Raw genomic sequence first — 19828 nt, 5'->3', positions numbered from 1 at the left:
GTGAAACGACAACACACACAGAGGGCGGAAGACAGAGTCAGTCAGGAAGACAGCAAGGAGAGATCTGTCACAGAAACCCACAGAGCAGACTCTGCAGATGGCAAGGCGACAGTGGTCTGAGGTGACGACTGGCAAATCTCCACTGCTTTGTATGCTGGATGCCAGGTCACCTCAACCGGATCAGGTTCCGTGGAGGGGCAGAACCAAGACCGCAGGCTGCACGATACAATTCAGCTGGGAAACAAGAATCTTTGCCAGAGACCTCACTGCATGGTGTGTAGCGCGACCCTCTGAGATTCTAAGAGACAAAGAGCGCAGTTTACTGGAAGGGTGACAAGGCTGTTCTTCCAGATGATCCTCATTGCATCCCTCGACTGAGCACTGAAAACAATGTACCTATGTGACAACGGTGTTCTACTGAACAGACAACTTATATGCACTGAGTGCTCCCTGGACAGCACGCTCTCGGCTTACAGGAAGCACAAGGAAGGCACCGACGTCAACACGTTAGGGGCTGTTGCTCAGGAAGGCTCGCGGCCTACAGCGGGATCCTCAAGGAAACCTTTTAACGCTCGAGAACAAAAGTACTTCGGCAGGACCATTTAAGTCAAGCAAGGGATGGTGTTTTGCCACAAATGTCAAGAACACGAGGCTTGTACTGTGGCTCTAAGAGGATCGTGGGATCTACACGTAGAACTTGCCAGAAACACTTGGTGCTGACCTGCTCCTCTACGCTTTGTCTAACCACATCTTTTACCGACTCCTAGTTTCCCATTTTAACTTTTGAACTATTCACCTCCCAAGGTGTTATCACAAAAGAACAGCAGCGGGTAAACACATAAACAGCAAAACTCACCAGAGGCTGACTCATTTTCCGCTGCTCTTGGAACAACGTGCAGGACTGTGACAGTGGAGGCGGACCTGGAGAAGGAAAACGCAGGCAGTGAAGCTACGACTGAACCGGCTCGGGGTGCACGAGCACCCGCCCCGCGCTCCACAAGAGACACCTGTGGGAGACCCGTCCTTTCACCTTCAGAAGGGCCTGTGAGAATAAGGAGGGAGCAACCACCCTCAGGTCTGTAACTCCCACGTGACTCTGGTACCTGAGGGGATACTTTATTTTTCCGTAGCGAGTGTACATTGAATCCTATTAAAATAAACCTCCGTCATTAAATATGAAATTAAAAAACGCTTATAGTTTACCTCTTCTCAGTCTGTTAACAACTTAGATCAGAACATCCACAGGATACCCAGAATAAAGGGACACACTCAGGTGCGTTTCAGTCTTGCAATGATTTGTACAAACTTTACAAACTTAAGTGCGACGCTCAAAAACATCTTTTATTAAAGCTGACTTTAAGTGGACAGAACACCTGCCCTAGGAGTTTGGAGTTCTGTGAGCGACCCCACGTGCACACCCGGTGAGGGTCTAGGACAAGTCATCTCCCTTCTCAGGCCCCATCGCTTCCTTCCTCACCCGAGGCAGCAGGACAGAAGCCCTGCAGACTCATCCTGCACCGATTACACTGGGCGACTCCACAGGGCACAACCCAGGGGGGCGGCGGACGCTTACAGTAGACAACCAAGGTGCTGACGCGCCTTGAGACACATGTGCGAGATGCCGAGACGGCGACAGGAGGGGGAGGAGGAGGAGGATCGGGGTTGGACGGAGGGGAGGACGCGGCACGTCCCGGCCGAGCCTGTGGACCCTGCTCCCCCAGGACACCCAGAGCTCACAAGTCCCAGGGGAGCCCCATCCGGAGCAGCAGGCCCTGTCCTCCAGCCCGGCCCCTCCACCTCCGGGAAGCGGTCAAACCCTCCCGGTGGCTCTACTGCGGGCCCTGGGGCAGGCAAAGCGAAGCCCCGCTCTCCAAGCCGCGGTCTCCCAAGCCCTGCTCTCCAAGGGCCACAGGCTCCACAACCGCCTGCAGGCCTGCAGACGCAACACCTACCCCGTGGGGACTCGCTCACCAGCCCCAGGCTCCCGAGGCTCCGGTCCGGGGGCTGCTCCTCGGGCGCGCTCCTCTCTCGGGGTCTCTATTTTTAAAATATTTATAAGTAACCCATTTTGTAGAAAACACCTATCTTTCATCATAAGAATTATGACACTTTATACTTTCATTCCACCCTAACTTTTATACTCTATTTTCTACCATTTGGCAACTTATACCCTACGCTCTAGTCAAAAAGAATCTCATTTACAGTCACTTAAATACATTGTGTTGGTTCTCCAGTCCAGGATGTTCCTTCTGCCTGGTATGCCCCTGACCTTCTCTCCACGTGGAACATTCCTACTGACGTTCAAAACCTAATTCCAAGACCCCCTCATTGTTGGCATTCTCTTTAATATCCCCTAGAAGGGTTACTGACTCCAAGTTCTGTTTTACAAATTTATATTTTTATGATCTTTTTATTTAATAGCCTATCCCTATTCGATTGTAATGAGTTGTTCATGTATCTCTCACACTCTCTTTTGAGTTCCTCTGGCCTTTATTTTTTCTTTTATCTCTTACCCATAAGCACAGTGCTTGCCCCATAGTACGTGCTCAACGTGTTGGCTGAGTGAAAAAAGACACCTTTTAGCTCTAATCATTTGTGAAATTTCATTTAAAATGACATCAGATTACCCTTTGTTTCCTAACTTAATTTCTAGTACTATAGAATGTACACTCAGAACATCGTCAGTGGCCTACAGAAACAGTGTTCTCACTGGACTTCATGCATATAGTCAACCCCCTTATAACTTTCTCTGGCATACAACTGCCAGACATGTTATTAAGAAAAAAAAAAAAAAAAGATGTACCAACCCCTCACCTATTAGAAGACTTCCAGAAGCTCTCCATTCCTTATGGTATCTTTTCTACTTGATTTTTCAAATACCTCTGTCTTACTTCATCTATTCAGAACTGCCTTTTCCACCTTTGGCTTTTCATTTTCAATTTCATTCATATCATTATCTGCACTTACCCATAGAACCTAAGCATATTTCAGTTTCTTAGGCAAGTTTCCTCACTAGAGGTCAAAGGGGCAAGGACTATTGTGATAAAATATTAAATAAATAGACGATAGGACTTTGTTCTATTGGTCTGGGAAAATTACTACCTGAAACAAAATAATTCTGGAAACTGAAGGGATCAGACCAGTCAGCTTTGTTTACTTCAGACTCAAATCAATGTCTTGTCTTTACCTGAGCTCTGGTTACATTTAGAAAAAAGTACTGTAAATACAGTGAATGAGCAAGGCCACTATCTGAGACGTGTCTGGGTCCTTAGTATAGTAACTGGGGGAATGGTAAGCGTTGGTCAATGTTTGCTGATTGATGACTCAATACATCTGGTTAAGCCTCACCATCAGAATTCCAGATTTTTTAACAAGCTTCTCAGTCTTTTCAACCCAAAGAAAAAACTAAAGAAAACCAGATGACAAGAATTTCAAATTGTAAAATATCCTGGTTGTCAAATTTAAATAGGGATACCCTGTGCAATGGAGAGGCTGGCTGGTGCCAATTTCACATTTTGTTCTCTAGTGTCCGGACGAAGCCTGCTCTGCCAGTGAGCTGACAGGTCGAGAGCACTCCAGCTTCCACAGACACCCGAGAACTTTCTATTTTTCATGGTCTTCCTGCCTTACCTAAGGGAAGGACTATATTCACAATGAAAAGAGTTATGATTAATCACCAATAGAGAGATTCTTCCACTTTCTGGGTGCCCACGTTGAAAGTCTGGTATAGTCAACACTCCCTCTAACATAGATCGTGTATTGAAATGAGAAAACTATCACCTAATATGGCCAGAGAGATGAAGGGACTTGGCCCAGCTGAGTCCAGGAGACACCTCTAATTCAAAACCTCAACCATTAACGTAGTGATTGTGATCAAGGAGACTTATAGCACATAAGAGATTCAAAAAGCATAATAATCCACCTCCGGCAACACTGCCAGTTTAAAAGAATGATTAACCTTCTCTCCCACTTGATTCAACCTGGCTGTGTATTATACCACTCTAAATGCTAGCAGACTCTATGCTTATGGCTTCCATTAGGTAGCACTTAGTATACACGAAAACTTTCTTCAAGAAGTAATTACTTTTGAAACCATAAACCTTTCAGTTGGGAAAAAGAAAGGAGGTGCAAGTAAAGGGAACTAGGAAAAAATAAGAAAATACCCTCAAATATAAACATGTTGATTCAAAAAATAATTTAAAGGAGATTTAAACGATACTAGGTGAGCATTTATTCTGTTTCTGCTTTAAATAAAGCATTCTGTTCTATTTGTTAGGTGTTATACTTGCTTAGTATCTAATGTCTGTTAAAAACCTCTCGAAAGAGATGTATTCATTCTGGTATCCTAAGCACCTATCTGGATGAACAGCACAAGCAATGGGAAGTCATGGGGCATAATGGACCTTGCAAAGGCTCTGGAATCCCTCTCTTACTTATGGTCTTTGAGACTCAGGCTCCTCCTCTATGTAGTGTTCATAAAACTTAGTGGAGATAGAACACTAGGGACACAGAAGGTCAAAGCAGGTATTTACTACGACTTTTCAAATATCTTCCTTTAGGAAAACAAATATATTTTATTTGCAATGAGGCTTTCTTGTGAATTTTATTCTTCTAAAGAAAAATATTTTTAGTGAACAATTGATTCGTTTGCCTCCCTGTGCTACTTTATTGACAATACTCAGGTAGGGGTGGTTTTCTCTCAAGCAGTTACCTCCATGTGATTTGTATTTCAGACCTTCCTAAAAGCATGTTTTCCTGCTCTTTCTTTCCACCCCATCCCAGCTCTACTTAAAATATTGTGATCCTCTATTAAAATGCACAGAACCCTGGGAAAATAAGGAGAAGCAAAATGTTTGTCACTGCCAGCTCTGGTATGCATATATCAGAGGCTAAATTATAACTGATGAAGACAGAAATGGGACCCATATCTGTCTGACTTCAGAAACCAGAAGTGTAGGGCTTCCCTGGTGGCGCAGTGGTTGAGAGTCCCGCCTGCCGATGCAGGGGACACGGGTTCGTGCCCCGGTCCGGGAAAATCCCACATGCCGTGGAGCGGCAAGGCACGTGAGCCATGGCCGCTGAGCCTGCGCGTCCGGAGCTTGTGCTCCGCAACGGGAGAGGCCACAACAGTGAGAGGCCCGCATACAGCAAAAAAAAAAAAAAAAAAAAAGAAACCAGAAGTGTAGCTACTACAAGCTGATGAATTGGAACTCAGATCAAGGCCTAGAGTGGAGAGGAGTCTTCTGATCAGAAGGGGAAAGTAAACAAAGGGCAGCGTTTAATTATTTAATAAGAAGTAAGAGAATGACTATGGTGTTTTTACAGAACAGGATATAATATTGAAATAAAACCCCCCAAAGTGACACAGAAACATAATGCAATCCTCTTAAGCTACAACCCTTCCTAAACCAAACCATACCATTCTCTTCACACAGCCTGGAAAGTCAAAAGAAAGGGGATACTGATCTGCATCACACTGGCATTAGAAGCAGATCTAGTTTTAATGAAGTTTTACTTCATGGACTGAAGTTTCCCCCAAAAAAGGGTAAGCTTTTTTCTCAAGAAACATCACTGTGTAATAATCAAGGAGCCAGGGATGGTGGTATTCATTGTTCTAAGTACAGGGATTTGTTTTGCAGAAAGAAGTGCCAATCAGAAAGAGAACTGACCAATAATTACTTAACAAAACTGCTTCAGAAGTAGATTTCTAAATCTACTTTTAGATTAATTGATAGTTAGAAGAATCTTACTAAGTTTATTCATTTAGAGGAAATCTGTGCAAGCCTCTGAAACCAAGAGGTATTGTATCAAAAGAGATAAGGTCACTAGACACTTATGTAAGAGCTACTTCTTCCTCAAATGGCCACCATATAGTCATTTCTGACTATTACATTACCAAGAAGTAACAATGCACCTTTAGGAAACTAGTATGAAAGAAAAACATAATAAAATTTTTTGCAGGTGACTCTTTGATCTCATAGGTGTGTGTTAATTTTCCAAAGCTGGGACTGGATCCCGCCTTTACAAAGTGCTCCTTGAAATATCGCATTGAAAATCTTCTCTTTTACTCCTTATTGTAAACACTGTATATGTTTTTAAGAAGACCAATAAAAAATATGGACTATGGGGCTTCCCTGGTGGTGCAGTGGTTGAGAGTCCGCCTGCCGATGCAGGGGACACGGGTTCGTGCCCCAGTCCAGGAAGATCCCACATGCCACGGAGCGGCTGGGGCCGTGAGCCAGGGCCACTGAGCCTGCACGTACGGAGCCTGTGCTCTGCAACAGGAAGTGCCACAGCAGTGACAGGCACGCGTACCGCAAAAAAAAAAAAAAAAAAAAAAAAAAAAAAAAAATATATATATATATATATATATATATACACACACACACATATATATATATATGGACTATGAAATTATTTTTCCAGTAGTGAAATTATGGAGAATACGACTTGCATTTCTACTGTATTCCCGCAAAAAGAGGAAGTCCTTTTCCACAAAGACTCTCATCAATGTTAACTCTGGGAGAAAAGTATTTGTAGTTGTCTCATGCTTTGTGGTGAGAGACTCTCACTTTTCCCCGTCTCTATTGTGGGAAACAGGGCACACTTTGGGCTGAGAATTCATGCTGTGGTCGGAAAAGAAAGAAACGAAAAATACCCTCATTAACACTGCTCTTTAACAAGTTCAGCAAATGGGCCTCAGGCATTCTAAACAGCAGCAGTTAAAAAATAACTTTAGATTTCATACATTTCTTCCAGTAGGATGAAAAGCTGAGGTATGTTAACTTTAATTTTATGGTTTGGGTGAATACAGAGTTCGATTACTCCCTGTCAAAGCAGAAATCAGCCTTTTACAGGGAGTAAGTGCTAATTAAGCAAAACAGAGTAAGCATGTTATATGAAGTATATTTGTTTCTTTCCTGTGCACTTTGGCTGCACAAGCTCTAACCACAGTTTCCGGAGGGACCATCAGTGCTCCCTAAGAATGCCAATGCAGTGTTCCGTCCAGTTAGTGGGCTGCAGAGACCACTCAGAATGCTGATGCTTTCCACAAAGGAGATGGGGCTAGGGAGGCAAATGCAATCAGGGAGTATTACCTCTGTCTTGTGTGCCTGCTACAAAACAGTGTCCTCTCAAGATTACTCTATCCCTTCTTTGCTTTATACGTGTATGTGTAAGTTTGTGTAGGTTAAGCTTTACAAATCTCTCATAAGAGAAAACTGAAAATGCCCAGGAAAAAGACAAAACTGCTTCAACAGAGAAAGGTCTCTCTGTTCCAGTTGAAGAGGATATAGAGTTAATAACAGGAAATATCCATCCCCTGAAACTGTAGGAAACATGGATGCTTCCACAATTTACTCAAGGTCTCACTGACCAGGCTGTAATTTTAATTATTATTTCTTATGATTATGGTAGATAAAAAGTCTCAGTAGTATGCTAAAACTCTTGAACACTTGTTGACCTTTTTTCTTGATAGCTTTCCTCCTGCCAGGCTCCAGCCAACAGTAGCAGTAACAGATATCCAGATCTTAAGAGGATAGAAGTATAATGGTGCACTGAATATGGAAAGGAAGAACCAGTAATGGTTCCTATACATTCATAACGCGAATCAGCATCAAACTAAGGAAAAAAGCTTCCCCAAGAAGAAGTTGACAGCAAATAGTTTCGCCTCTTAATGCACTGAGGAAACAACTTTGAAGTTATCCGTAGCCACCGCTTCTGAAGCGACCAGTAGCTTTCCAACTATTAGTTTACTTGTATTAGATTAATTTATATTAGAGTTTATTTAATGTAATTGCTCACAAATTTTAAACCATTTTGTAGAGTAGTGTTCTGTATCTGTTTAAATGAAATGCTTTCCTAAGCTCAAGATCAGTGTTTTTATGTTGTGTAAATTATGAAATTACTGTGGAATATCTGGTAAACTTGATAGGAAACCCCAGATGTCAGCACTTTGCTGGGCAAGATTTAAAGTGGCCCACACCATTAACCCTCAGCAGGAGCAGTAGCAGTGGGCTAAGTCATAAGGGCACGCCCATCCATTACATTCACCCAGGATACCGTGAGTGAGAATCAAAGGGCAGGGAGACAGAGACCTCTATGCTCAGATTCCACTGCCAAGAAATGGCCTAAGTCAGCTCTTGTTGTTGAAGAAAATAACCCTTTAGGAATCAGACTGAATCCTATTTTAAGTTTTAGAGGAGGAAGGATACTATTTAAACATTGATGAAATGTGCCTCTCTTTTTTTATCAGCATAGAAATTTATTTGAATTCAAAAGAATATGGTTATATTTAGCATAGTGTAATAATTATCTAAAGCACATATCATCGCTGGCTCTGAAACAGTTCTAAAGATGTCATTCTTTTGAAGTAAAAAATATGCAGTAAAAATGGACAAGGAAGCAAAAATATGAAAAAAACAGTTTGCTGAGTATGGGAAGTTGTTACAAGAGGGGCACACCAAGATAATTGTAACAGAGTCCAAATTACATAACATGCAGCAAGGAGTTCTCTTGCTTTAACAACTCCTAGAAAATAAACCAGTAATCTCAATGCAAGAATATCACCACTGGGATAACAGGACAAATTTTCTGAGGCACACAGGTAGTAATTCACTATACTTCCCCTTTCTCTAATACCTTTTCTCACACCAATTTCTTTTCTTTCCTCGAGGATAGATTTTATCCTGTTGAAAACAATTTTAGTTTTATATGTAAAGTGGAGTAAATAATATCCTGAGTGAAGTAGGCAGCGTTTTAGCTGAAGATGCTCAGGAATCAAACTTTTGAAAAAGGCCAATCAGCTAGCTAGCTAGCAGTTACCATCAGTGGCTTGCAGAAAAAAAAATTACAGATGATGTTTGTTAAATAGATAAAAAGAATAAGCAGTTTAAAATGGGTGAAAAATCCCAGGATCTATTGTGACCTAGAGCAGAGGTCCCTAACCTTTTTGGAACCAGGGACCAGTTTCCTGGAAGCAAATTTTTCCAGGGAGGGGAGGCGGGGTGTGTGGGGTTCAGGCGGTAATGTGAGCCATAGGGAGCGGCAGATGAAGCTTATAGCTGGCTTGCTTGCGACTCACCTCCTGCTGTGCAGACCATTTCCTAAGAGGCTGTGGACTGGTACCCGTCCAAGGCCAAGGGGTTGGGGACCCCTGACCTAGACACTCAAAAGCAGACAGTTGACCTTTGATTAAGCCCACTTTCCTGTGGAGTGAGCCATAAGGGGCTCCAAGACACAGTTTGGTTTCAGTGTTTCAGTGTTCACAGCCAGAGGGCAAACTCAGAATGTCTCCGCCTCTTGCAAAAACTGGACCACGAATGAGAAGTCTTTTTTAGAGTAGCCCTTCATGCACAACATCCCTGCAGATCTGATGGGCTTGACTGCCCAGAAGGACTGGGCTCTTCGTGCTGGTAGCAGAGCCTCATGCTAATCCCAGATCCTTAGCCATGAGTGTTGCTCAGAATCCGCCCTGATAGTAATTAGCCAGGTGAACTCCATCCATCACCCCAGGTACAGGATTGTAAGTGTCACTTGACCAACATCGTCCTAAACTCGTATTTAGGATTTTAGCCAAGAGTTTTGGGTCAAGCCCTAACCTGAGTCCCAGATTCATAGCTTCAGCAGTTCCGATCCTACTAACACCTAACAGCAAGTGTTTGCAGATCTGCGAAGCCTGGCCAGTCCCGACAGCTCCACGATGCACCACATGGGAGCCCATGCACCACAGCAGCTCAACCCCTCCCATCCTAAATGTGAGGTTGCCAGACCGAGCCATTCCCACACTACCAGAAACAGGGGCATCCGTGAAAACTGCTCCCATTTTCTCAACTTCTTTGGCCAATTCTCTCAAAACCATAGGATCAAAAGTACTAGAATCTATTAACAGTCTTTCTTCACTTTTTTTTGAATTCCATTTGCTCCAGTATAAGCTTCTAGCGCATTGATGCACTGTAATAATTCTGTCACCTTTTTCGGCTACATCCGCTGCAGAAGACACTACCGGGTTCACCTGCATCTAGCAGCTCTTTGCATGCATCAGGGAACACATCAGCAATAGTGAGTGGCTAGCCATGTTTCAAGAGCTCTTTTGCCACTGTATTCCCCACGTTGCCTACTCCAATGAATCCAACTGGAGTCTTGGAAGCTACTGACCTAGAACACAGCGCTGCAAGGCTGGCCACCGACGGCTGCTGTGGACGACTCCCTGTACCAGAGGCACGAGGTGGCTCCACGGAGACGGAAGGAGGCTGACACGTTGCCCGCGCCCCTCCTTCCCACGGTGACCTCCTCGACTCCCGGCTCACCCACTGGCTGCTACAGGGTGCGTGGTGCGGAGGGCCGGCTCGGCTGTGGCGATTCTTAATACCTCTTTGGTACTAGGTTACACATACAATTTCACCTAGTGAGCGATTTAACAGAAGGAATTTTTTTCTACGGCATTTTTGTGGCACAGCAGATAGAAGCGAGGTCACTATTTCTTTGAAAAACTGAACTAAAAATTTATAGAAAGTCATGATTCATTCTACAAATATGCTGAGTCAAAGAAATGTGGAAATTGATGCAATGGAGGAAGAGCGCTAGATTTCCCTGATGCTCAACTGGGACCTTTCTTCTGGTGTCAGAACATGGTTGTGTAACTCCTGTAATCCCAGTGGATTTTCCAAAAATTCCAGAATCTTCAGATTTTGGTAGCCCCTGCTTACTGCCTTTTCCCCCCCCATGCCAAACCCCCACCCCACCCCGCACACATTTATTTTTTGCCAGTTGTCCTCCGGGGGGCTTTTCTTTATATAGTTATTGCAGCAGTTTGTTAGACTACTGACCCCCAGTGAAAATGACCCTCCCCCCCGTTTTCTCACCCTGTGTAGTTTTGTTCCACCTTGACCTGGGTTTGGTCACATGACTTGCTTTGGCCCAATGGCATATCAAGAGCTGAAGCTTGGAGAGTACTCGTGCTTTAGGGCTTGTCCTCATGGAAACCTGACATGTTAGGAAGCCTGGCTAACCTAGTGGAGAATAGGCCCAGGCCACAGCCAGCATCAATGGCCAGACATGTGAAAGCAACCAGCCCCAGTCCAGCAACCAGATGATGGCAGCCTCAGTAGTCACCTCAGGAGAAAGCAAGATAGATCCACCCAGGGGATCCCAGCCCATTCTGCTGATTCACAGATTGTGAGGAGATAAAGTGCCTGCTGTTTTAAACCACCAAGCTTAGGAGTAGTTCATCACACAGGAAGAGATATAACTATCTTCACTGTTAGATTATCTTCCCATTTTATACCATGTTTCCCCTCAAACGACTGTTCCTTTATCCAAGATTCTAGAAAAGAAATAACAACTGATGAGCCTGACAGAGCCTTAACATTTTTTAAAAGCTTTATAAACTTTTAAAATAACTATGTTGATAAAATCAATATTTATTTGATCACAAAATTATTTTCTTCAGTTGCCTTAAGGAGTAATGCAGAATTGTACTAAGTTTATAAATCTGGAGGCTCTAAAAATGTGTTATTCCTTGGATTCAAGTCCTAGTGTACTTTATGTGGGCATTCACGTTTGCAAAATGATTCCAGGAAATTTGCGATTTCATTTTACAACTTTGGCCTAAGGAGTCTTATGATATTTTACCTGAGAAAAATAACACATTAATTCCACTTTCAGCTATTAAACCCATGGCTTCCTGTATTTTCTAAATTCCCTATCAGTAAAGAAGACTACGTATAGCGTACAAGACTGTCATGATTAGGAGGAAGGTAGTACAGAAAGAACCTGTCAAATTAGGCATTGCCCAGTCATGTCAGTATACTAACGTGGGGAGCCACAGGCAGCTTGAAGCCTGCAAAAAAGACAGATACAATGTAATGATTATCCTAAGGATCCGGATAATGATTCCTATGATTTTCTTTTAAATATTAATGGCAGAGGATTCTGGGGAAATGATGGTGGCTACAGAGAAGATTTTTATCCCTGAATATGCCACCCCTCCCCTAAATACACAAGCCCCCACCCCCACAAAGAAGAAAGAAAAGCATCTAGAATAGCAAGATCAAAAACCCACAGACAACATCTACAACAAGGTGTCCACATTAACTGCAACATACAGCCAGGTAGGAACAAATCAACAACAGGAAAAAGACCTACATATGTGTATCCCAAGGTGTGTGGGAGGAAGACGAGGGAAGGACTCTCTCTCTCTTTCAGGAGAGCCAAAGGTTACTATGGTTCAAGAACTCACTGAGACAAAAACTCATTGAGAACAGCGACAGAAACCGGGAGTGAACGTTGCAGGCTCCACCTTGCAGCTGAGTGCAAGAACTTTGAAATGTTCTGAGGATGCCAAGTGTTCTGGGGTCTGTGAAACCTTGACACCTATCATACCAAAGCACCATTCCAGAACAAATCCCCATACTCAACAAGGACAAGAAAGAGGAGCCCTGGGTAAATGGGCAGAGGAGGGCCGAGGAGGAAGATTTTAGAAATTTTAAGGTCATTTTTAAAAATTATGTTGTGAACATAATAGAAGATAGTGAGCCCTGGAGTTCTGAAGCTAGAAATTATATTCTGATCTATGATTCCCTTCTAAAGTGGAAACTTATTTCATTTAAAAATGAGTGACAGAAGAGTATTCCATTCACATCCTGTAGAAAATCAGTGAGGAAAAAAAAGAAAAAAGAAGGGTGAAAAGAAAGTTCCAGCAAATCCTGAAAACGTGACAGAAAGACACGTCCACAGAACAAATGAAATTTATTGCCTGATATTGCGGAAAAAGTAAAAGAAATTTTAAAAGGAATAGAAACTGCTTTTAAGAAAAACATAAAAGAAATTAGAAAAAATCAGAAATGAAGTGATTGGAGAATAGCAAGATTTGAAAAGGTGAAAAAATTCAGTAAGTAGTTTGTTTAAAAAAATCATGTCTCGAGAGAAGGTTAAACGAGAAGGAACACAAGTTTGAATAAACACAGTGGATAATGCCTCCTTGGAGAAATAGCTGATTTCAAATCCAGCATAAGAAACGAACTAGATGTTCCTGTTACACCTTGTCATACAAGAGAGCTGGGAAGACTTCAAAGACTACTGTGGTTGTGTGGAAAGGACTCAGGAGCCAACTTGAACAGGATCCGTGAACCTAAGAGGGGACAATCTCTGCATCGATATTTATAACAACCTCACTGAAAACAACAACAAAGAAAGAAAATGCCTCATTAGTCATCTTCGGAAGCTACTTTGCAGTCAACCTTTCTCTCTCCTGTTTTTTTCCTTTTTTTGTAAAACTGGTAAATAAAATAAAAGAAACATTTATTCTTCCTTTCCTAATTAAACTGTAACTCAGGGCAACCAAGTATTTGATGAAATAATGTTCTAGCTAATAAATGAATAATAATCTAATTAGTAGACTATCACCATTTGGTACCCTTAATAAATTAATGGAGCTAGACATTGATCATTAATGGCTGCAACATCACAGTAAGACAGACACTTTATAGTTCCTTTTGGAATTCATCAATATTATCTATGAAGTAAACTTGACAAAAAATCACACCTGAATTATGTCAGTGCTCTAGATCTATCTACCAACTGACAGTAAATACATGGGCCAAAGGAGCATGATAAATGTATAAGCATAAAGGGGATGCAATCAGCATAATCCAGACAGTTGGGAACCCTAATTGATGAATGCTTTGAATTCAATGACAAACACTTGCAAGAAAAATGAGCAAATTGAGTTCTTTTAAACCTATACTTTAAAAGAAATTGTGTTTGGATCAGCAATCAAATAAATAATGGTTATTAAAATAAAAATACATGTATAGGACAATCAAGGAAACATGAACTGACTGGCTATTTCTTGATATTAAGGAATTATTATTATTTGCGGATGTGTGATAATGACATAGTTGAGCTTACAAAGGGCAGTTCTTGCATTTTAGAAATGTGTATACTGACGTTTTCACTGAGAAAAAGAAATCTGGGATTTGCTTTAAAATTGCTGGGGATTATGGCAGTAGTAGTCAGAGAGGGTGTAGAGAAAATGTATTGGCCTGAAATGGACATTTGATGAGAACAATTGATGAACGTTTCTACTTCTTTCTTTTTACTTCTGTAGATGTTTGAAATTTTCCATACTAAAACATGTTTTATAAATGTAGATGGCTTGCAATTTGCTCTTCTGAGCTCTCAGAAGGCAAAAAGCCATTCTTAAATTAGGAGCTTTCTTCTCTAGCCAAAAATTCTAATGATAATTGTGTCCCAACTGGCCAGTGCACTCAGATTGCTCTGAGATCTGTTGGTGGAAAAAAAAAAAGAGGCTCTTTAGTCTTAGAAGAAAACAACAAAGAGTAAAGGCTGCTGCTAGGTCTAGGGCAATAGTGTAGTATCAGTATAAGACAAAATATTAGTTTCTTCCAAAATCCACTTGTTACTACTGTGTATACTTTTGCAGCAAAATATCTTTTCTACATTGTCAGCATTAAAGTAAATTTACTATTTAGGTGGCATTTAAATTATCATATGCTCAAAGCCTAGAAAGAATCCCCTAGGCTGAAATGACATGAAATCTTATTTTGGCCATTGTAGTGTATTCTCCAGTCCTACTTGCTTTGTCTATAACTGTCCTAAAAAGGTGTGAGGAGATCTGCCAATATGAATGCCAGGATTCAAAATGAGTTCTTTGCAGCTTGCTTCCTTCAGGATCTTCTGCCCTCAGACCCATGTATTTACTTAATGCCTCAGATTATTGTATATGTCACATCTTTCCAACTAGAAGACAAGCTCCTTTAAGGGCAGTGACGAGTCTCATCAACATCGAATTTACTCCAACACCAGTGCTTTCAAAATGTGTGTTGCTTAGTATATGTCTGACCGTAAGAAGTTATAGAAACAATTCTACTCTAACTAAATAATAATGATATTACTACTACTATTTCTACTACTACTGCTAATAAAATGTATGAAATAGAGTATACATGGGAAAATAAAGATAACACTGGAAATCCCAGACTATAAAATGAATGATCCCAAAGCCACTTGCCAATCCATTGACCGTAAACAGTTACTTGTGAATTGGTCAACATTTAAATGCATAATTGAGAGAAGGGTTAAAACAAATTTTATTACCAAAAAACACAATTTTTATACCTACAATTTTTGAGCTCAACTAACCTGTAGTTTTAACAGAAATAGATGAGATTCAAAGTATTCATTCAGGTTCCGAAATGATCCATTCCCTATCTTTCCTTATGAAACAATCAGTTATAACTCTAATAATTTGTCAAGGATTCACCAATCTCTACTTCCTTTATTTTCCAAGGTTTGGTATCATTACAAAATCAAGTCCTTTGGCGGAATGTAATAGTTTCAAAATCCCTCATCAGTATTATTCACTGGGATAAAATAATATGAAAATTTAACCAACACTGACTATGTGCTGAGAAATGATCCTTCAGTGATTCACTCCAGGTGGAGACTAGCATTCAGGCTGCACCTGAGGTAGAACTGTTGCCTGACCTCTGAGATTCTGCAAAGAGACCATATTTACATCTTTTGTCTCTTTTAACTTCCCTAGTCCCCTTCTCTACTTTCAGAATAGTGATTCCCAGATAAGGACAAAGAGTTCAAACAGTGTGGTTAAAGGCGTAATTAGTCTGCTCTGCAGCCAAGTTACTCACAGAAGAAATAAGTTGGCTTTCACAGTTGTTAGTTTCTTCCTGGGCTTTGTTTAGAGGGGTCTCAGCTCAAGCAAGCAGCCTGTCAGCAGCCTGAAATAACTCTGTGGAAATCTAATGGCATATATGTAAAATATGTCTATGAAACCTTTTATTCAATCTTAGATCCATAATTTTACTACTTCTTTAGGCCTGGAAAAGGATATTCAGCTACAAAAGGACAGAAAAGAAAATGTGTATAATACCTCATGCCCTCCTCACACCCTAGAACCTTATTTTACCCGTTTCATCAGAAAATGATGTATGCTGTAAGAAACATTTTTAAAATTAGTTGATCAAATATTTAAGTGCACCAAGTCTCTGTATTTATTAAAGCAAATATAGTTACCTTTCTGTCCCTTTCTAAAAGAAAGCAAAAGATACAGTTCTTTTTTCTTAAGACTCAGGGTTTATGGATATTAATTATTACACTGTATTGACACCCAGACATGTTTATAGGAGGCTTTTGAGACATACAGAGCTAGTTATTCCCATACCAAATGGCACTTCTTTTTCCTCTGCCTTCTGCTTGTATTTTTTCTGTTGTGATTATATCCTACTGAGGCTGCTACATGTCTTTCTTTGATTTGAGGTTCTAAAGGTAAGACTGTATAGTCTCCTTTTTACAGAATAATAATGGGTTTTATGACTGTTTGCCTTCAGAAGCCTCCTTTTCCACTCATTCGCATTTCATATCTATGGTGAGGTGTCTAAAACAGATGAGTTAGTTCTGAACTGGTGATATATAAATCAATTATTATTTGATTCATATTCAAAGCAGCTCCTCCTAAAATAGTGGTCTTCCTGCCTGTGGGATGTAGTCTAACCTACTGCCTGGATTTACACCCACCAACATCCATATTTTGTCTATTGTTACCTTGGACACTTGTAGGAACTGAGTGAGTTTCTGTTTCTATAGTGTCCATTGACAGACAAATGAATAAAGAAAATATGGCACATATGTAGAATGGAATGTTATTCAGCCTTAAAAAATAAGGGAATCTTGCCATTTGCAACAACTTCGATGAACCTTGAGGGCATTATGCTAAGTGAAATGCGTCAGAGAGAGAAAGACAAACACTGCATAATCTCACTTTTACGTGTAATCTAAAAACGCTGCTCTCACAGAAACCGAGTAGAATGGTGGCCGTCAAGGGCTGGGGAGTGGAGGAAATGGGGAGTTGTTGGTCAAAGGGTATAACCTTCCAGTTGTAAGATGAATAAATCCTGGGAGTCTGATGTACAGCATGGTGACTATAGTTAACAACACTCTATTGCATACTCAAAAGTTTCTGAGATAGTAGATCTTACATGTTCTCATCACACACACACACACACACACACAAAAGGTAATTAATTGTGTAAGGTCATGGGTGTGTTAATTAACCTTATTGTGGTATAATCATTTTGCAATATATACATGTATCAAATTATGATGTTGTACACCTTAAACTTATACAGTGTTACATGTCAATTATATCTCAATAAAACTGGAAAGAAGAAAAAGATTTACATGGAGAAGGGTGAGGCTGGTAGAAAAAAGCCACTGCTTTGAGCAGTACCGAGGTGGGCGGAAAGCCATGGGGCTCTATTAGCACTGCTGGGAAGGCTCTGCTCCCCACGTGTGGGGAGGGGGTAGGACAGCACAGCTGTGATCCTTATTGCAGACCCTAGGCAGCCTCAGGCAACTTTTCAAAGTTAGATGCTGAAAACCAATAAATGAAATTATAAGGAAGAATTACATAAATGTCTTTATTCTACTTCTGGTCCTCTTGGCAACTTTTTCCATCTAAAAGCTGCGCCCTGCAGTTCTCAAAGCAGGAACATTAACATGGATCAGAAGTTTCCAAACTTTTCATCATCAACCCCTACACCAAAAGAAAAGTTGAAATTTTATGACCCCTAGTATATGAAGTATCTTGTGTGTTTTTAATATTTATCAAGAGAACATTTAACAGTTACCTACTATGTGCCAAGAGAAAATAAAAATAAGACGTAGACGTTAAATGCAGATCTTGTTCCGGTATTATTCTTCCTTTTGACTTCAGTATAAGAACTATTGAGCTATTTGCTGTCCCAGTAAGGGGGTAAACAAACAATTACAGAATCCTGTGAGCTCTTCCCAAGTTTGCAACTATAGGGTTGGTCCTAGAATTGCTCAATAACTTTGTATTTTGATTTAAGGGGAAACTAAAAGAACTTCCTGTCCCAAAGTAACTCTGCTTTGTGGAGACTGGAGGTGCCGTGCAACTGACTCAAGATACTGTTTATTTGTTTAAACAGTTAAATGAGTAGTTTCTATTTAACAAGTGAGCACAAATTTTCACAACAGTACCTACCCCATGACATAGCTCAGACGAAAACTCTGAGGGAAAGGAAAACTATATGGGCAAAAAGTCCAGGTTCCATCCACTGTACATGGGATATTGATAGGCTTGTCAAACTTACAGAGGTACCTGGGGGTACCCAGGAACCCTGGGTATTTAGTACACAGATCAGCAAAGGATGGTGGAAAATAAGACGACACCAGGTCAGGGGACAAATTAAGCAGGTGAAGCTGGTCCTTTATACTCTTTATACTCTTTTCCCTTCTGATATACCATGGCTCTGTGCAGAATATGTTCTGTATCCTCAGTAGACCTACACACACACACACACACACACACACACACACACACACGTGTAACACACAAACATGCATGCATGCATGAATGTACACATACATGGAGTCCCCAGTCTTCTCAGTTAAAATTCAGCTTGTAGTAACTAAAGAAAATGTATAATGCCCTATATTTTATAGATTTTAAAAATACTTGCACTTTAAGAGAAAACTTTTAATGTCTGAAAATCCCTTCTGACGAAGGAAGTTATTTCTGATATTGGAGGTTGACAGTTTCACAGAGAAAACTTCAGGAGCACAGAGACATGCCTGACCCTCTCCCCACGCACCATCTGGGGAGAATTCACCAACACAGAGGCTCAATCCCTCTGCTAAGTCAAAATCAAGTATACCAACATCATTATTTCACAGAGAATACCCTACCTCATGTTAGGCATTCATATGTATTTTATTTGTTGAAGAGAGGAAGAAGATATAAAGGAGGGAATCATCCAAAATTACAGAGGACAGCATTTAAGTCAATATAGATATTTAAATTTAAGGTAAAATTCAATGATGATTTGAAATTATATGTGGAGTTTTATTTACTAAAGAGTATTTTGCAAAAGTTCAACTCCTATTTTAACTTATATTTTCAGAGAAGGTATTTGGTCCAAATGAAGAATACCTTCAATTATTGTTCTTTTATTGCAAGCAAAAAAGGATTTATACTTCTTTTCATGAAATATGCTTGTCTGACAACAGAAGGATAAATAGTTTATATTTTTAGAAACAACAGTCATCAGGCTACTGATATTCTTAATTAGTTTTAATAAATATGAATGCTTCTTATCATCTACTCTTTAGCTTGTACCTGAGGAGTTGAATACCTCCGGGAAGATATGTGCTCCAGACCCGTAAATATGCAGTTCACAGAGCCCACTACCAGAGGGCAATAAAGAAGTCAAATCTTGAAACCATGGAGTGAAAATAGTGGGAGTTTAAATAAAAGCAACATTTCACAGTATGCTTTTCTGACCAACGTTATATCTAATAACTTAATGGATTGTATGTACATGGATTCTGAAAAGTCAGCAGCACACTTCACTGGTCAATTTCTATGATAAGGGGAACGTAATTGGAGTGTAGAAAAACAGTATACTTACATCTTAAAATTCCACCCCTACAGAATCTACTACTCACTATTGAAAAATGGTAAGAAGAATAGCTTTCTGTGTCTCAGTCACCAGTTAACATTTTCAAGAGTAGAATTTATCTTCCTATGATGCTCAAATACACAGGAAAAATGCAATGGATAAACTCTATATGACATGTGAAAATAATTCTTCAAATGGAAAAAGTAAAAGATCTACAAGGAACAGTTTTATATGCATTAGTGTGGATATATACATAAAGAGGCTCTAAGAAACATAAGAATCACTTCCAGGAAGTAATTTTAGGTAGAAGAGAATTAACATGGATGAGGAAGAAAAGAGAGTTGGTTTTAAGACAGTTTCATTTACTT

General features: G+C 40.5%; 1 long non-coding RNA gene across 1 annotated transcript; it reads right to left on the bottom strand.

The window, feature by feature from the left end:
* Positions 1-873: 873 nt before the first annotated feature.
* On the bottom strand, positions 874-19580 carry LOC308610827. Its single transcript, XR_014014664.1, has 3 exons — positions 19178-19580; positions 1953-2037; positions 874-921 (listed from the first exon to the last, which is right to left on the bottom strand). It is a non-coding gene; the product is annotated as an uncharacterized lncRNA (long non-coding RNA).
* Between the last annotated feature and the right edge of the window lie 248 nt (positions 19581-19828).

This window comes from Mesoplodon bidens (assembly GCF_964165515.1).
Source record: "Mesoplodon bidens genome assembly, contig: HAP1_SCAFFOLD_238, whole genome shotgun sequence".
Taxonomy (NCBI): Eukaryota; Metazoa; Chordata; class Mammalia; order Artiodactyla; family Ziphiidae; genus Mesoplodon; species Mesoplodon bidens.
Note: the sequence above shows the minus strand (reverse complement) of the source record. Positions and strands in the feature narration are given on the sequence as shown.